At 43.1% G+C, this 18,189-nt stretch overlaps 1 long non-coding RNA gene across 2 annotated transcripts; it reads left to right on the top strand.

Annotated features, from left to right (window-relative positions):
- The first annotated feature begins 1,781 nt into the window (after positions 1 to 1,781).
- Positions 1,782 to 16,558, top strand: LOC132664334 (uncharacterized). 2 transcript variants are annotated; one of them, XR_009603604.3, is made up of 3 exons: positions 1,782 to 1,922; positions 6,423 to 6,563; positions 15,766 to 16,558. It is a non-coding gene; the product is annotated as an uncharacterized LOC132664334 (long non-coding RNA). The 2 variants fall into 2 exon arrangements; XR_013553413.1 differs by lacking the exon at positions 15,766 to 16,558 and adding an exon at positions 8,503 to 8,760.
- The last annotated feature ends 1,631 nt before the right edge of the window (positions 16,559 to 18,189 follow it).

Here is an 18,189-nt window from a genome sequence, read left to right as displayed (position 1 = left end):
GGGATCATTTTGAAAAATAAACAAAAACAAAACAAAAACAAAAAAACCCACAACAGGCCCACAATGGAGTCATATATGTAAGCTCCATGTTACCAAACAGAGACTTAACTACAGTTTCGGCTCTCCCAGAAATGGAATCTTCAACCAGTCAATCAGGAATGGCTTCATCAGCACTAGTCAGGTAATCTGTCCGATGGATAAATCTCTGCCATCCCCTAAAGGAAAGTCATCTTGCAAGAACCAACTTCTCACCTGGTATAACTTCCTTATTTTTCTTCTTTCTAGCCATATAAGTCTTTTGTATAGCATTTCAGAGGTCCTTTCTATCTGCTAGATTTCATGCTGCCTGATTCATCAGTCACTGATCTTTAAAATTTACTCAGTTGAATTTAGTTTTAACAGACTATATATAATACATATATATGTATATATATGTGTATATATGTGTATATTTATATATATATGTATTATATATATTAGCAATATATATGTATTATATATATTAGCAGCAAATTTTTCAAGATGGACAAGAGAACTGAAAACTATTGGTGTAAGTGGATCCATTCTTAACTGGAAATGTTAACAAATTCTTAAAAATGTTAAGACATTTTTGATCTTTGGGATGTGTAACTGCAAAACACAATTTGGAATATCCATGTAAAAGAAGAGGTCTTATCGGTTGGGAAGTAGGAATATTGTTGTTTAAATGAATTCCGTAGACAGAAACCCAGTTAAGAATGGATCCACTCACATCGGTGGTTTCCAGTTCTCTTGTCCATCTTGAAAATCTTTTTTCTGCCAAGCTCATCTGGTTTCCATCCTAAGCAGGAATTACTTGCTCATCTCTATTTCAGTGCCATGAACACGCACTTCCTACATTTGGAATGTCTTCTGTTTCTATCCACTGCTTCTGTCAGCAGTTGGCTAAAAACTCAGATTCTGTAGGAAGCTTATCTGACCAACTCCACTCTCTTAGGAGCCTTTCTCTAGTCTACTTGCCTCAAGTTCAGTGTTGCCAGATTTAGCAAGCAATAATACAGGATGCCCAGTTAATTTGAATTTCAGATAAATAACAAATACCCGGTTCTCTTCTTTTTAGCACGAGACATGCTTATACTAAAAATTATTTGTTGTTTATGAAATTCAAATATTACTGGGGGTCTTGTATTTTATCTGGTGACTCAGGTTTAAAGATCTTGAAAAAAAAGTAAACTTCCAACCTTGTTACACTTTATTATGTTGCTTTCACATTTTTCCATGAGTTATTTTATGTGTATATTTTGCTTTCTAAGTAGATTATAAACTCCTCGAAAGTGGAAACTGTCTTTTGTTTTTGTAGCCTCCTCCTCCCCACCGTGCTCCCCACACAATGCTGATCATCAGTTTTGAGCTCATGTTTGATGAATGAATACATCCAGGGAGCTTTGTTTTGGGTTAAAGAGAAAACAACCTGCATCCTTGAGAGAAATCTTTGACTGAAACATAAAATACTGTAAAGCTGATGTAAAAATTATTTTTAGAACCAATCTAAATTTCTAAGGCTGATTAGAGTACAGTCAGAAGTTATTACCGTATTTTCTTCTCACAAAATTATACCATTATCTCATCTGTGATACACATTTTTATTACATTTTGTAGCTGCTTCTTGCTTCACTTAAAAAAAAAATTGTAGCAGCAGTTGCTTTCCATGGCTTTAATCACTAAGCCACCGCAAACGACTGCCTTATACCAGATTCACTATCTGCCACGTCATAATCTGTGTTGGTAAAACCTGGGCCCTTTTGAATCAGCAGAGGGAGCCAACTTCAGTTTTGACTTCTCCCTGCGGTTTAAGAATTAGCTGACTTCTAAAAGTTCAAATGTAGAGGCGACTATTTGAAGGCCATTTATTCGTTTTTAGGATTGACAATGTGGGCCTAGAGGTAAGACGCTAACGAATTCAATAACCAGTATCAGGTTTTACGTCAACAATGGAGTGGGGCGCGATTAAAGCTAGTACCACGGATTGCGGTTATGAAAGCAGTTTAATTTGCTGTTAATTCTCTGCACAAAATGTTCTGGTGTACGTCAGGGTTTTGACATTTTAATCTTGGGTTTTGAAAGAACTGACAAGATTGCAAAGAAAAAAACAGAAGGAAGGGGCAATGGCTGAGGAGTGTTTCGTCCCTGGGACAGTCGCGAGAGGCAAACAGACAAAAAAAAAAAAAAAAAAAAAAAAAAAAAAGGAAGGTGGTTTGAAGCGTGGGGTGGGCACAGGAGGAGGAGGGGGAGGAGGAGAAGGAGGAGGAGCTGTTCTTTTTATCTAAAAGGAACAAAAAGGGAAGTAGTGGTAAAAAGGGGGAGAAATGGTGTGTCTGGTGAACCTACTCAGAGGAATTCTCAAGCAAAGAGTAGTTTGGGGCCTGTGGTATGAAGAAAGGAAGTAGGAACAGAGTAAGAGGAGCCCTTTTTAGCCCACTTGGAAGGCTGGAAGGGGCCCTGGAAGAGAAAGCAGCGGTAGCTGCTGCTTCTGAAGTCATTGTGAGCTAGAAAGGAGGGCCCTGACCAGGACAAGCTGGAATTAAGGGTGGGTATAAAGAAAACTGTCGAAAAAAGCTCTGGTAAGAGGAGAGATGGACTCAATTTGAAAAAAGAGAAAAAAGGGAAATTATTTTATTTAAAAAATTTTTTTAATGTTTATTCATTTTTTGAGAGAGAGAGAGTGAGAGAGAGAGCTAGTGAGCATGAGTGGGGGAGGGTCCGAGAGAGAGGGAGACACTGAATCTGAAGCAGGCTCCAGGCTCTGAGCTGTCAGCACAGAGCCTCATGTGGGGCTTGAACTCACAAACTGTGAGATCATGACCTGGCGGAAGTGGGATGCTTAACCAACTGAGCCACCCAGGCGCCCCAAAAGGGAAATTATTAGAGAGTTACATTGTAGAATCTATTTTAATTTAATTTAATTTAATTTAATTTAATTTAATTTAATTTAATTTATTTCAGGGAGGAACATTTTTAATTACCATTTCAAATTCTTTAATGGTTGTTAATTTGTATTTTCTTCAGCCTATTTTGGCATTATATATGTATATATATATTTAATTTTATTTTTTATTTTTTAAAATTTACATCCAAATTAGTTAGCATATAGTGAAACAATGATTTCAGGAGTAGATTCCTTAATGCCCCTTACCCATTTAGCCCATCCCCCCCTCCCACAACCCCTCCAGCAACCCTCTGTTTGTTTTCCATATTTATGAGTCTCTTCTGTTTTGTCCCCCTCCCTGTTTTTATATTATTTTTGTTTCCCTTCCCTTATGTTCATGTGTTTTGTCTCTTAAAGTCCTCATATGAGTGAAGTCAGATGATTTTTGTCTTTCTCTGACTGACTAATTTCACTTAGCATAATACCCTCCAGTTCCATCCACGTAGTTGCAAATGGCAACATTTCACTCTTTTTGATTGCTGTGTAATACTCCATTGTACATATATACCACATTTTCTTTATCCAATCATCCATCGATGGACATTTGGGCTCTTTCCATCTTTTGGCTGTTGGTTGATAGTGCTGCTCTAAACATGGGGGTGCATGTGTCCCTTTGAAACAGCACACCTGTATCCCATGGATAAATGCCTAGTGGTGCAATGCCTGGGTCATAGGATAGTTCTATTTTTAGTTTTTTGAGGAACCTCCATACTGTTTTCCAGAGTGGCCGCACCAGCTTGCGTTGTAGAATCTATTTTAAGACAATTATTTTTTTGTTACTAAATTTAAAAATTTAAAAATCTTTTAGGTTTTTTAGAAATCTGTTATGGAAGGCTGTCATCTGAGGTCTCTTCTATTTGAGCGTATAGGGCCACCATCAAAAATTTTCCCCCAAGCGATAAAGAGCTTTAATTAAAATATCGCCTGTAAGTTCACCACCCAGATATAAGTAACATTTTGATACTTACCCTTCTGGAAAATGCATGTGTCCACCTACAGATAGAATGGATATGTAATCAGGCAGTGGGATCACACTGTATGTAATCATGGTAGCAAGCACTTGCCAGGAGCTTAGGATATGCTGGGCCCTGTTCTCAGGGCTTTCCCTGTAATACTGCATTGAATCCTCACAAAACCCCAGTAAGGTAGTACTTTCATTCCCACTTTAGAAATGAAGCCCAGAGAGGTTAAGAAACTTGCTCAAGATCACACAGCTAATAGTTGGGGTGTGATTCCAGACCATTTGATTCTGGATGTGTTTCTAACCCTTATAACCATCTTTCATGTTAGTGCTCTGCAGTCTGCTTTCTTTTCACTTAAAAATAATGTATAAGGGACATCTTTTCATGTCAATATAGATCTTCACCATTAATATCACATGTATGTACTCAATCCTCTTCTGATGGGCATATGGGTTGTTTCACGTTTTTTTGCTACTGTGTACATACATCTTTGTTCATTTACTTTTTGAAATAATATACTTCTAAAAACGGGATTTTTTTTTGTGGGGGAGGGCATTGTGAACTCATTGTGAACTCATTTTGAGAAAGATTCTCAATGAGCATTCTACCAGCAGCGGGCTCTGAAGGCTTGACAGCTAATCTTGGAGTTGGACTCCCAAGCCAGAGGTTCCCTAGTGCCACCTAGTGGTACTATCTCTAAATTGTAGTAGCAGCATTTTGAGATCATTCAAGAATGAACACTCCAGGAAGGATTTTGAGCAAAATGTTGTTCAGTTTTCACTATTGTAAATAATACTGTAATTATTCAAGTTACTCATATTTGAGATCACTGTTTTAGTGAATAGAGTCATTAACAATTATTTACATTGTTGTCACAAGGTATAAACATATTTTTTTTTTGTCTATCATAGAATTTCACTTATATCTTGAATCAAAAAAAAAAAACAAAAAAAAAAAAACAAACCCAAACAGAACAAAACAAAATCCCAGACTTACAGATACAGGGAATAGTGATTGCCAGAGAGTAGGGGAGTTTGGGGGGTGCAAAATGGGTGAAGGGTATCAAGAAATATGAACTTCCGGTTTTAAAATAAGTCATGGGGGGTGGGGGGAGATGCCTGGGTGGCTCAGTCAGTTAAGCGTCTGACTCTTGATTTCAGCTCAGGTCATGATCTCATGGTCATGGGATTGAGCTCCGAGTTGGGCTCTGTGTTGAGCCATTGAACTGAGCTTGGAGCCTGGTTCAGATTTTCTCTCTCTCCCTCTGCTTCTCTCTGGCTTGTGCTCTGTCTTTCTCAAAATAAATAAATAAGCATTAAAAAAAAAAGAAAACTTACTGTAAGAGAGGGGAGAAGTAATCAGGCAGGTGATTCAGTGGGGCTAGCCAGGGGCTCCTGGCCAGAAAAACAAGGTTCAATCAATATATCCCTATGGTCATCCCCTAGCCAACCCTTTGGTTTCCTCGTGTAGAAAACATCAGGAGTGTCTCTAGGGGCTTTTGCAGCTCCAATCATCTGGGAGTTTGGAATCCTGATATCTCTATGGGGCAGGGCCAGGGTAAGTGTCATCTCGAACCACGAACCACGGAGAGGCAGATGTGTGAGAAAGGAGACACCAGCAGAGAAAGGGAGAGGCGGGGCTGGCTGAAGGGGACCCGTGAAGTGACAGGTGGCTCCAATGCACGCAGAAGGGCCAGAGCTTTGGTTAGTGTTCTGTTTTCACCGTCCTGAACATTTTCAATAAGCTTTGAACAAGGGTTCTCACATTTTCACTTTGCACTGGGTCCCACAAATTATTAGGTGGTCCTGGGTAGGGAACAGAATGGAGGTGGGAGGACAGCAGAGATGTGGCACGGGTGGAAGAAAGTGCAGGGTATGCAGAGAAGGGGGCCCGGTCCCTCTCCTGCCCCGTGCTGTTGGGCCCCCCAAGCCCACACCAAATGCTCCCCCCATTACCTGAATCCTGGGGTCCCCGTCAGCTTCCTTCGCATAGCCCACAGCCCCCAAGTAGACAAACTTTCTGGTGTTTACTGTTCACAGACAAGTATTGTGTCAGGAACCCTCTTTTAATTTTTTTTTTAATGTTTACTTATTTTTGAGAGAGAGAGAGAGAGACAGAGTGCGAGCAGGGGAGGGGCAGAGAGAGAGGGAGACACAGAATCTGAAGCAGGCTCCAGGCTCTGAGCTGTCAGCACACAGTCCGACACGGGGCTCGAATCCACGAGTCGTGAGATCATGACCTGAGCCGAAGTCAGATGCCCACCCGACTGAGCCACCCAGGTGCCCCAGGAGCCCTCTTTTAGGCTAGTTTTTTTTTTTTCCCTGTGAATTTGGCAGAACTTTCACCTTAATACACAGTATTTTCAGGCGCTGGCTCGTGTTTGCAGAGGCCTGCAGAATAACAGGGTTAGAGAACATCTGTCCAGTGTGTGCACCGTGGGTGAGGGCCGTGAGTGGCCACCCTCACCCTGCTCAGGCATTCCTTTGTCTTCACAGGCACAAAACAGCCACGAGAATCTAAAGACATTCTTTGAAGAGTTTGTGGCAGCTCATCCTTTGCAGAGGCCTCAGAGGTCAGGCAACAGGAGTCTAGAAGTGAAAGTTGGCCTAGAAAGAAATCCAACATAATCACTAAGTGTAAGCAGTTGTCTTTAACAGAATCCTGGACGATGAACTCACACAGCTGAGTTGACAGATTACCTGTTGGCATTAGACAGAATCGAGGGCTAAGTTACCAGGAGGGAATTTAATACATATTTATCCATCTTAAACAACATGCCAGGCGCTGTGATAGGCGCTTTAAATATATTATTTCATCTAATGTTCACAACACCCCAGGGTGGTTAAGCCCAGTTATTGGTCTCAGTTTGCAGACGAGGAAACTCAAATACAGAGAATAAAAATACGTCTTAGGTCTCTGTAGTGGAATCAATAGGCAGAGAGGTTTGTGAGGGTGGTGAAGGCGGTCCTTAAGGGAATATGGGGATGACTGATGTCCCATGTAGTCATTCCTAGATGTAAACAAAATGACTTATTTGAGTCTTCAAGGTCCTCCTCTGTCCATTGAGTTTCCTCCAACACTAAATGTCTGGAGTTGGGGGCTCGGGGCTTTAGACTTCTCAGTCTTCTTATCTTAGATTTCTTAGATTCCCCCCTTGCCCCCATCTTAGACTTCTCATCTCTAAAGGACCAGTCAGAGCGACATGGTCTATAACAGCAGAGTTGTTTATTACACCTTTGTTGTCACTAACCTCTAACTGAAATGTAGTATTTCCTTCAATTATGAACAGTGGCAGTGAACCACAGTTTGCAGGATCCTTGTTTGCAGGATCTGAGACTTCCTTCTTTTTTTTTTTTTTTAATGTTGTTATTTATTTTTGAGAGAGAGAGAGCGAGAAAAAAGAAAGAAAGAAAGAAACAGAAAAAGAGAGAGAGAATGAGCAGAAGAGGGGGAGAAAGAGAGGGAGATACAGAATCTGAAGCAGGCTCCAGGCTCTGAGCTGTCAGCACAGAGCCCAACGTGGGGCCCGAACTCACAGACCACAAGATCATGACCTGAACGGAAGTTGGATGCTTAACCGACTGAGCCACCCAGGCGCCCCAGGATCTGCGACTTTCTTGTCAGCAGAAATCACGTATATTTTCATTTTACATTATGGGAGTTGTAGAGAATTCTGAATATCACTTACTCCCTTCACTGCTTTGAAATTATAGTAGTTATGAGACCCATGGCTAGATCTTGTTACTGAATGCATAGTACTACATCACAAACTTCTGAGCATTTTATTCTTGTGGTAAAGATAAATAGCACAGAAGTTGCCATTTGAACCATTTTGAAGTGTACAATTCAGTGGCATTAATTACATTGATGGTTGTACAACCATCCCCAGGTTTGAACTATATTTTGATAGCTGTATTTTAATGTAATGGGTTTCCCCTTGTTTATATTATATTAAAAGCATTAGTCTCAGAACGGGTTATATGCTTCATCAGACTTCTAAAGGGCTTTGGGACCCATAAAGATTAAGAAGTCCTTATTTATAAAGTCTTTCCAGTTTTAACATTCTGTGATTACATGATTCTAAACCAATCAAGCTTTCTTTTAACAAATGGGGATTATAATATTTCTCTGCTCGAGACCTAACCTTGGAGATGGCCACTTGACAAGCTTTGGGTTCAGTGTTGTGGAATACGGAAGGCAGGCGCTGAGTGTCCTTCAGCGTGGCATTGACGTTCTTGGCAAGACTTTGGCATGTCGAAGCCTCCCTGGAGACCCAGGACCTGGGATCACGCAGCACAGGCCCTCTCTCTGAGAGCCGCCTGTGAATGCCACGGTCAGGAAGGGGACAGTGCTTCACTCCTGGGGCTCAGAATCAGGCCAGGGACCCAGAGACCAGGAGGAGGTCTGCTCCCCCCCGGGGGCACGCTCAGGATGGACCCCGTTAGCTGGCTGGTAGGACCCATCTACCAAGCGGTATCAGACATTTGGTATAGTTGGGAAAGTATCCATTCATTCGCTTTATTCATTTGTTTAGCCATGTAATACATTTTTACTGAGTGCCTACTCATGTGTCAGGATTACTTCAATGAAAAAAAAGGACAGAAGTTTTGCCCTCGTGGAGCTCACATTCTAGAGGAGGGAAGGCACAGGCAATAACCAACATTTGAAAGTGCATCAGGGGCAACTGGGTGGCTCAGTCGGTTGAACGTCCGACTTGGCTCACATCAAGACCTCGCGGTTCATGAGTTTGAGCCCCCTTTCGGCTCGCTGCTGTCAGCCTGTCAGCACAGCATGGAGCCCGCTTTGGATCCTCTGCCCCCCTCTCCCTACCCCTCCCCTGCTTGTGCTCTCCCCAAAATAAATAAACATAAAGAAATAAAATAGCATATAGTAATGATACATTTTGGGAAATGATACAGGGCTCTGGGAGGTGGGCTGGGTTGTAATAGCTGCTACGGTGTCCAGGGAGGGTGTTACTGAGAAGGTGACATTTGATTAAAGGCTTGAATGAGGTTGGGAGAGTGAGAGCGCAGACATTTGAGGCCAGATATACCAGGCAAAGGGAGCAGTGCAAAGGTCCTGAGGCAGGAGCACACAAGACATGTTTAAGAAACACCAAGGAGGCCAGTGTGGCTGGAGCTGAGACATGAGGTAGAGACGACAGACTGGTTATAGGAGTCAGCTCCTAGAGGGTCCTTCAGAGCACTGGGTTTTTATCTTAGGAAAGATCGGAAGCTGTTGGAGGGTTTCGAGTAGCTAAGGAAAATATCTGCTTTCAGTTTTTGCAGGATCAGCAGGAGGACAAGGTCTGAAAGTGCAGAGACCAGTAGAAGGCTGTTGCACTCATTCAGGAGAGGTGATGGTAGCTCAGACCGGGATGGTAATGGTGGCAGGGGCAAGAAATGGTCAGATTCTGCATATGTTTGAAGGTCAAGCGGACGGGATTTGCTAATAGATGGGATGTGAGGTGTGCTAGGAAGACAGGAACCGAGGATGATGTCAAGGTTTTTGACTTGAGCAACGTGAAAGATGGGGGCAGTTATTTTGTGGGTGTCTACTTTATGGCCGGCCAGAGTTAAACCTCAGGGAGACAACAGTGAGTGGAGCACAGTCCCTGCCTTCAAGCAGCTGATAGTCCAGAGGGTGGGGTGAGGAAGGCGGAAAAACAGGCAGCCATCGTACACCTTCATAAGCTTTGTACCATCTCAACGGCTTCCAGGGTGTCCTTACGACTCTTGTCCTCATCTGTCTAAGTAGATACTAATAGTCCTTATAATGGGTTTCTATACTGAATAAATAAAATAAAGCATGCAAAGCACTTAGCACAGCGCCTGGGACATAATAAATGCTAGCCAACATTCAGCACCATCACACATTAGCAATCTCTGGCATAGATTTTATTTGGTGCCTAAAGGGCAACTATATTTCCTAATTATAATTTTTTGGTTGGCATTTTATCGGTTGAACAGTTAAACTTCTTGCCCGTCGATGGATGTCTATATGGTAAAACAGGAGCAGCTTCTGAAATGAGAACTGATTTATGTTTTCATTGGGATTCAAGTAAATGTGGGGTATGGAAGGGCAGTGGAAAAAACATGCAATTCATATTATCAGTTGAAAATGAATGCATGCCACACAGTATTCCTTTCATCTGTTGTGCTTTGAGCTTTCTGCTGCTATTATTTCGAAGGGTTCAAATTTCTGGATTTGATAGCTTAGGGAATTATCTGTTGATCTCTTTGGCAAAGAGGTGTGGGAGTTTATAAATATTAGTTTAGATAAATATAGCTTATGATGGACATTCGATTGTTCTATTACCATCTTTGAAAGACATAGTTGTGTACATCCAGATACGATCTCCCCACAGCCTGGCTACTCTTCACAGGGCTAATGAGGAAATAAGGGAGGGGAAAGAGGAAGAATTTTTTTTGCCAGAGGCCCAGAGCTGCAAAGCTCCTCATTTCTTACTTCTATAAACCAAAATATCAGCCAACAAATACAGCACCTGGCACGTTTTGTTTGCACATAGTCTGCACTTACTTACATGAGTGACTGAGTGAGTCGGAGGGCTGAGTCAGGCAGGGGCAGATAGAAATACGCTCTACAGAAAAATAATGGCACTTATCGTTCAGCGCAGGATGCTTTTTTCCCCAAGTTCTATCACTGACATTACACCCTGCCATCCTGACACCTATGTAGTGAGCGGCCAGATGGGTGTCCTCAACTGCATTTTACAGAAGACACAGCTGAAACCCAATCACCTGCCCAAGGTCAAACTCTGAGAAGGTGGTGAGTCCCCGAATCCTCGTGGGATGTGCTGCCACCAGCATGAGCTGCTTTGTGAAACTGACACACCGACACTCAGATTCTGAGGTTCCAACTCAAATGAGATGGGCTCACAAAGCACAAGATGGCCTCCCATATGAGATCAGGTGTGGCCCAAATCTCTTCCCACTAGAAGCCTCTGGTCCCTCTCACTTCAGGCGCAGGGTCTCAGCCTTTCTGCCTCGCCTAAGACCAGATGCCACTCTGGGAAGTAGGGATGAGGGCTCTCAGGGTCTGAGTTCCCGGCCTCATCATCAAGTCGCCGTGCTGTCGGCACTGCCCTCACCCTGGTGGCCCCATGTTTGAGGGCAGGTTTCTGTCCTAGGTAACCCAGTCTTGGGACATTGCGTTTTAGCAACTGGGTTCATCTCTCGTTAGTTACTCACCTTCTTTGTGGCTGGTCCGTGTTCCCGGTAGATCGATCTGTCTGGATTTCGGGGTTTTCTGTTTCTCAGGTCCTTGCCTTCACTGCAGCTGCTCAGAATCCCTTCTCCAGCATCTATGCGTGCCTCACACCTGCTTCCACAAAGGTAAAATGCCCTTGGTACTAACCATCATTCTGCCACCGCGCTGGACTTTGTGTCTCAGCCCCCTTCTTAGCACAGAGTTCCCATGGTCTTGGGAAATCCTCCCTGCCTGTCCTGGAGCAGGCCTGTTCTGTCTGGCCCTCCGATCACTCCTAGCACAGAGCAACCTGGGTTCAAGTAAGTGCAGCCGAGGTCACTCTCCACCTCCCTGCTGAGCCACATAAGGAGAAATGTGGGCCCCCATGTACACTTAGCCAATGACCTCCCATATTTTGAATAGTCCCCTAACATGGCTGTATATGAAGTCTTGTGTCATTCGATGGCCTGCCATTGTCAACTCTCATAAACTTGTCCCGTGGGAGACTTGACGGGGAGGGCCTGGGAACAGTGGGCTGATTGGAAATGACGATCATTATTGTACAACATGGAGCCATAAAACAGTCTGTCTTCATTAAAAAATTTGCTATTTTGCCCGCCATGGATTTTTGACATTAATTTTTATTTTTTTATTTTTTTATTTTTTTTAATTTTTGGGACAGAGAGAGACAGAACATGAACGGGGGAGGGGCAGAGAGAGAGGGAGACACAGAATCGGAAACAGGCTCCAGGCTCCGAGCCATCAGCCCAGAGCCTGACGCGGGGCTCGAACTCACGGACTGCGAGATCGTGACCTGGCTGAAGTCGGACGCTTAACCGACTGCGCCACCCAGGCGCCCCCATTAATTTTGATTTTTAAAATTTTGCATTAAAGTTTTATTTATGTCGGTTAATGAGGGTTTTTTGGCACCCCTCTAAACTTTGTGTTTTAGGCAGGTGCCTCAGTTTCTTCGTCCTCCCCCCAGCCCTGTCCATCACTTGCAGCCGGTCCTCTCTTCCCTGTGGTCCTTTATCACCATAAAAGCCAAATGCACCTCCTCCCCTCCCCTCGCACCTCTGCTGTCTTGTTTTCTCTGTCTTGCTCTGCACCTGTTCACCTCTGGGTCCTCCCACATTCGTCCTCCTTCCCGGTACACACACCACAGCATTTATTTCATCGTTTGCAAACTCCTCAACATCTCACATGTGTTCAGACTCACTTTTTTCAGTCCTGGTCCTCATGAGAATCTGACTCAATGCCCTGAGACGCCACGTCTGCAATCCTCACAGCCTCCCACCCCAGGAGCACTGCTGGATGAGGGGCAGGAAGACTGCTGGCTTCCTTCCGGCTCCCCTCTGCCATTCCTTGGTTGCCCATTCCCTGTTCTCACGAAAGAGGACATTTGCCGTCGAGGCTCACTCAGGTATCCACGAGGACCTCCCTCTCCTTCTCGGAGTCTCCCGCTGGTAAGCTGGAGCCTGCCCACCTCCCTCATTAAAGACTGAAGTGGAGCTGACTCTCCCCACTAAAGAAGAATCCTACCACAATCTAGGATATTCTGTTGTCTTGTAGCTTTCTTGTCCTAACCTTGGCCTTGCTCTTGAACTTCCCCTTGACTTTCACTTCTAGTCCTTTATAGTTACCTGCTTCATGGGCCACATCTTCAATTGTTTGTCACTGGAAACAACTAGCAGATGTAGCCTTAATTTGCGACCGGTTCACCCCAAACATTGGTCATTTTCTCTTTCCCATGGACTTACTCTTTCTTGGACTCCTCCACCTCCTCTCCGCTTCTCTGATCCTGCTCACCTTCTTCCAGCCTTTCAACCCTTTAGGCTCTTCATCCCCTATTGGCTATTTCGTGCCTCTTCACCTGAACTGCTCTATCAACTCCTCTGCCCACAGACCCCTCCATCTCTCGGCCATATAATTCAAACCCTAACCTGATCTGTCTCCTGTCTTCCTAAAGACTTCTTGTTGGAAATTGTTGGAGAAAGACACAAAATGGTACCGCCTCTTGATCCAGCATCAGCTTGCTCCTCTGCTGGGACCCCCTCCCCATAGTATAATAATGGCCCCCTGTTGCAAGGGGGGCATATTCAAGTAGACTCAGAGGGTTGGTACATTGTACCTTTGCCACCATTTGCAAGCCTCATCCTCAGTGGTTCCAGTGGTGACTTTCTTTTCCTCTGGGTTCTCTATATTCTATGGTAACTAGCATCTAGAAAATTCCTCAGATGGATCTTGGGACCAAAACATCACTTTGAACCTCATAAATCTTAAGTCCAAGAAACCAAAAATTTCATAAATCTTAAACCTCTCAGCTGGGAGTATACCTATGTAGACACCAATTAAAAAGGAGACTAGAGGGCCTCCTGGGTGGTTCAGTCAATTAAGCGTCCGACTTCAGCTCAAGTCACAATCTTACGGTTGTTCATGGGTTTGAGCCCTATGTTGGGCTCTGTGCTGACAGCTCAGAGCCTGGATGGAGCCTGCTTTGGATTCTGTGTCTCCCTCTCTCTCTGCTCCTGCCCCACTCATGCTCTGTCTCTCTCTCTCTCTCAAAAATAAAACATTAAATTTTTTTTTCAAAAGGAGACGAGAACACATTTTGGGCTAAAAGGGAATGTTAGACATCATTAAGGAGTGAATTACACCACAAAGCTACCATCCAAAGGAAAAACCAGGCCAACTTTGAAATAACTACTGATTGAGACCCATGTCCCCTGAGCTGAGGGTCTGGTGTAAGTCCTACTATTTCCCACCAGGGTAGCCCCACCTTCACATTGTCTGCTAACCAGATAGCTAGGAGAGTTGCCCTAGGACCCCCCACAGCAAGAGGCCAGGGGACTCTCAGTCTTGGCTTGAGAAGCGTTTGGAAGATGGGGCAGAAACTCGGGAGATCTACAGGTGTTGGTTTGCAATCTCAGGAGCTTCTCAGGGGTAATCTGGAACCAACCCCTGTATGTGGAGTTCAGGGAGAGACTGAAGAAAGAGGCAGGCCACACCAGATTGGTAGGTGGCAGATTTAATAAGCAAAAGAACTTATATACAAGGCTTGTCTCAGATGCCATACGGTGAGTACATCTGTGTATCTGCCTGCCAGAATCTTAAAGATTTATATAGAGGACTTAACTGGGTTCAGTCACATATACTGTACAGACAGTCTGAACAACAAGTCATTATCTCAAGGCTATGTCTTTAGGGCAGCTTCTGGGAGTGGAAGGGCAAGTGGAATGCACATTCCAAGGACAGGGGGAGGGGTGGGGAGCTCTGATCGCCAGGGTCCAGATCCTGGGTAAACTGGTGGTCACATCCTCTTGAAGACCTCCCCCAACAACAGGTGCCAGTGAAGGCAGAGGTGAGTCTGAAGCAGCCAGGGAGTCTCAGCCAGCTCTGACAGAGCAGAGAGCCTAGGGGTGAGTCTATTTGCAGAAGTAGGAATTAGCAATATGCTGGTAAACTAGTTCTCAGGAGGGAAAGAAAAAGCCCAATTCATAGTGTTTGCTGATTTCTGTGCTGTAAATACTCCTACTCTGGTTGATTGCAAGCTATCAACATGATGTTACTGAACATAGAGCTGAGAAAAGACATATAGGGGGTGCCTGGGGTGGCTCAGTCGGTTGGGTGCCCGACTTTGGCTCAGGTCATGATCTTGTAGTTCATGGCTCTGAACTACAGCATCGGGCTCTGTGCTGACAGCTCAGAGCCTGGAGCCTGCTTTGGATTCTGTGTCTCCCTCTCTCCCTCTCTCTCTGCCCGCCCCCCCACCCCCACCCCAGCTCATGCTCTGTCTCCCTCTCAAAAATGAATAAACATTAAAAAATTTTTTTAAAAACACTAAAAAAAGAAAAAAAGAAAAGCTACATATGCTCGGTTCTTAATAGCCATTATGAGCTGGCTCTAGAACACTGTTATCATTAGTGGAAGCAGTGACAAGAGGGACAAGGGACCATGACCCTGATCACCACAAAGGCTAGAGAGAATCCAGAACCAAGAAAAAGGATCCGGATGCTGTTTTCACACCCTCTTTCCCTGTCTCTGAAGTAACATTCTCCATAGAAGGCCTACATTTCTCTGCATATCTGAGTTAAACTAATAGTAGGTTTGGGGCCATCCAACATATGGCATAAAATCTAAGCTCACGTATGTGACATTTGGGGCTAACTGATCTGCTCCTGCCTGTTTCCAGACTCGTTTCTTATTTTTTGCTATATGTGCTTCTTTTTTTTTTTTTTTTTTTTTTGTCTGTCTAACTTCTATGTATTTTTAAAGACTTAACTCAGACGTCAAAAAGCCTTCTCTGAATTCTTTAGAATTCAGTGCTGTCTAGTAGAATGTTGTACAACAGTGGAAGTATTCTGTATTTGCACTGTCTCACATGGTAGCCATTTGCCACATATGGCTTTTGCCACTAAGGAACTGAATTTTAAATTTTAGTTAACTTTAATGAATTTAAATTTGAGTAGCCACATGTGGTTTAATGGCTACCATATTGGGTAGCACAGCTCTATATTGACGTGGGTGCCTCTTTTCATGTTCATAAAATACATTTTGTGTTGCTCTCACTTTGCATTTACCTTATTATGTCACATTTGTTGTTTTTCTTTGCTTGTCTCTCCTCACCAGATGTTGCCCTCATTGAGGGAAAGGAATGTGCTTATGACGCAGCAGACCCTCAATGTCGTTGAACGTGTGAATACTGCTGGATTTTTCCGACACCGGTATCTGCCTCTTAGACTTTTCCCTGTAGGCTCGGCTGCCTGAATGGACCTTTATCTGCAGGCCACCAACTAGACTTGACGTTCTTCTAGACTTACTTCATTCCACTTGAATTTCCACCCCCGTAATTGGCTTTCCTGGAAGAGCAGCTCACTTTTCATTTCTGTACTCTACCTAGATTAGCATCTAAGGCTTTACCTGGACCCTGACTTAAGGTAGCCATCTTTCCATCTCCGGACTGATATGTTGGTTTCCTTTTCTTCTGATTCATGCTTTTATGTGCTGGCCCTTATAGTTATATCCCCTGACTTTATGTACATATAGCGATATTTTAACCTATATCAAAAGTGTACCTACATTTGGCCTGAGGCTTGCCCTCTCTCAATCATTTCCAGCCTGCCACTTCTGAAGAATTGGGTTTGCTTCACTGGTTTATGAGACATACACATTTTCTTTTATGATCATCATTACTCTCTCTATATATGCCCTTCCAAGAGTTTCCTCCAGGCCCTTTAAAACTTGATCCTATAATTACTGTAAGCCTCTCTTGTACCCTGGTCATTTTGCCTAACTATAAGATTTAAAATAAGCCAGGTAATTAGCTGAGTGGAAATTAATATGTATTGTTCACTTTTTGTTTAAAAAAAGTAAAAATGTCTAATAAATATCCAAACTGAATATTAAATAACATTTTATGTAAGTGGTCATATAATTTTCTTCTTTATCCTGTTCATGGGATGAATTACACTGATTTTCAAGTATAAATCAGTATTATATTCTTGGAATAAACCCAGCTTGGACATGATGGATCATCCTCTTATAGCTAAACTTGGTTGATAATATTTTGTTTTGGCTTTTGGTATTTATGTTCATAAGAGAGATTGGTCTGCACCTTTCCCTTCTGCTACTATCGTTGTCTATTTTTGGTGTTATGGTCATGAAGGTCTGATGAAGTACAATTGGAGTATAAATACTCCAGCTCTCTTGCAATTTGGGTGATAGACAGGAGGTATTGCAGATTTCCCCTGTGGACTCAGGCTTTGGATAATCCCAGTGGCAAAAAAAAACCCCCACAAAAAACAAAAAATAAAAAACAAAAAAAACCACACACAACCAAAAACCAGCTCTTTTTTGTCTGCCTTCCCTTCCTTGTCTCACTTCCCCACTACCCTACCAATGTTTCCTCTAATCATCCCTTACACTCAAATCATTCTCTTGGAATCTGCTTCTGAGAGGAACATAAACTAAGGATTGTGGGCTCTCAATTCCCGACTGTTTTGGTAGCTTCTGAATGCCTTCAAAAAGATGTGTGGTGAATTCTATCCAACTTTTCTAGTTGTTCTTGGTGACAGAGTTGGTTGAGTATAATCTAGTCCATCGTGGCTGAAAACAGAAACACTTAATGATATTGTATTTACACATCATATATCTGTCATAAAAAAGAAAATGCCCTATGGGCATTTTGGTAACTTTCCTAATAGTAGAGTTCAGTCTTTGATATCTATGAGTTCTGATTTAAAGTAACCCTGGTAACATAGACACTTTTTTTTTAAGTTTATTTATTTATTTTGAGAGAGAGAGAGAGAGAGAGAGAGAGAGAACGCACATGAGGGAGGGGCAGAGAGAGAGAGAGAGGGAAAAAGAATCCCAAGCTGGTTTGAGTCTCAATCTCATGAACTGTGAGATCATGACCTGAGCCGAAATCAAGAGTCAGATGTTTAACTGACTGAGCCGCCCAGGCGCCCCAACATAGCCACCCTTAATGTTTATTATTTACTCTGAAGGCTTATCTTGGAGTCAGATCCCTCCTGAGGAAGGTTCACGCTTCTGGGACTCAGGCCAGTTTGGGGTTCCTCTACTTCTCCATCACCTGTGTTCTCCTCTGTATGTGGCATTACCCTGGTAATTAAAGGTAAGCCTCAGTTTATCCTTCTAGCTTCCTTATTGCCTTGGAAATTCGCTGTGCCTCCTGATTCCCCTACATCTCTTCAAAGCAGAAAAAGACACAGTAGACAATGAACCTCATGTTCACTATGACAACAACATTTTGTTCTCCTGAACAACAAGAATTCAATTTCCACTTTACTTTCAAAGAGGGAAACATTTCTGTTCTCAGCCACTACTGCATCTTGAGCTTCTTACATACTGCTAAATTTCAGTATGAGAGCATTTCACTCATTGTTTGAGTTGTCCCCCCTAATCTACAACTTCTATAGGTAGCACTTCTTAAAAGGGACACGTACCTTTTCCCAGAATACGTTTCTAAACAACTTTGAAACAATGTTTAGCATTTAAGAAGCAGAACGTTCTCCTATTGTTTTTCCTCATCTG

The sequence above is a fragment of the Panthera onca genome, chromosome F2 (assembly GCF_046562875.1).
Source record: "Panthera onca isolate mPanOnc1 chromosome F2, mPanOnc1 haplotype 2, whole genome shotgun sequence".
NCBI lineage: Eukaryota > Metazoa > Chordata > Mammalia > Carnivora > Felidae > Panthera > Panthera onca.
This window is presented reverse-complemented; position numbering and strand designations above follow the sequence as displayed.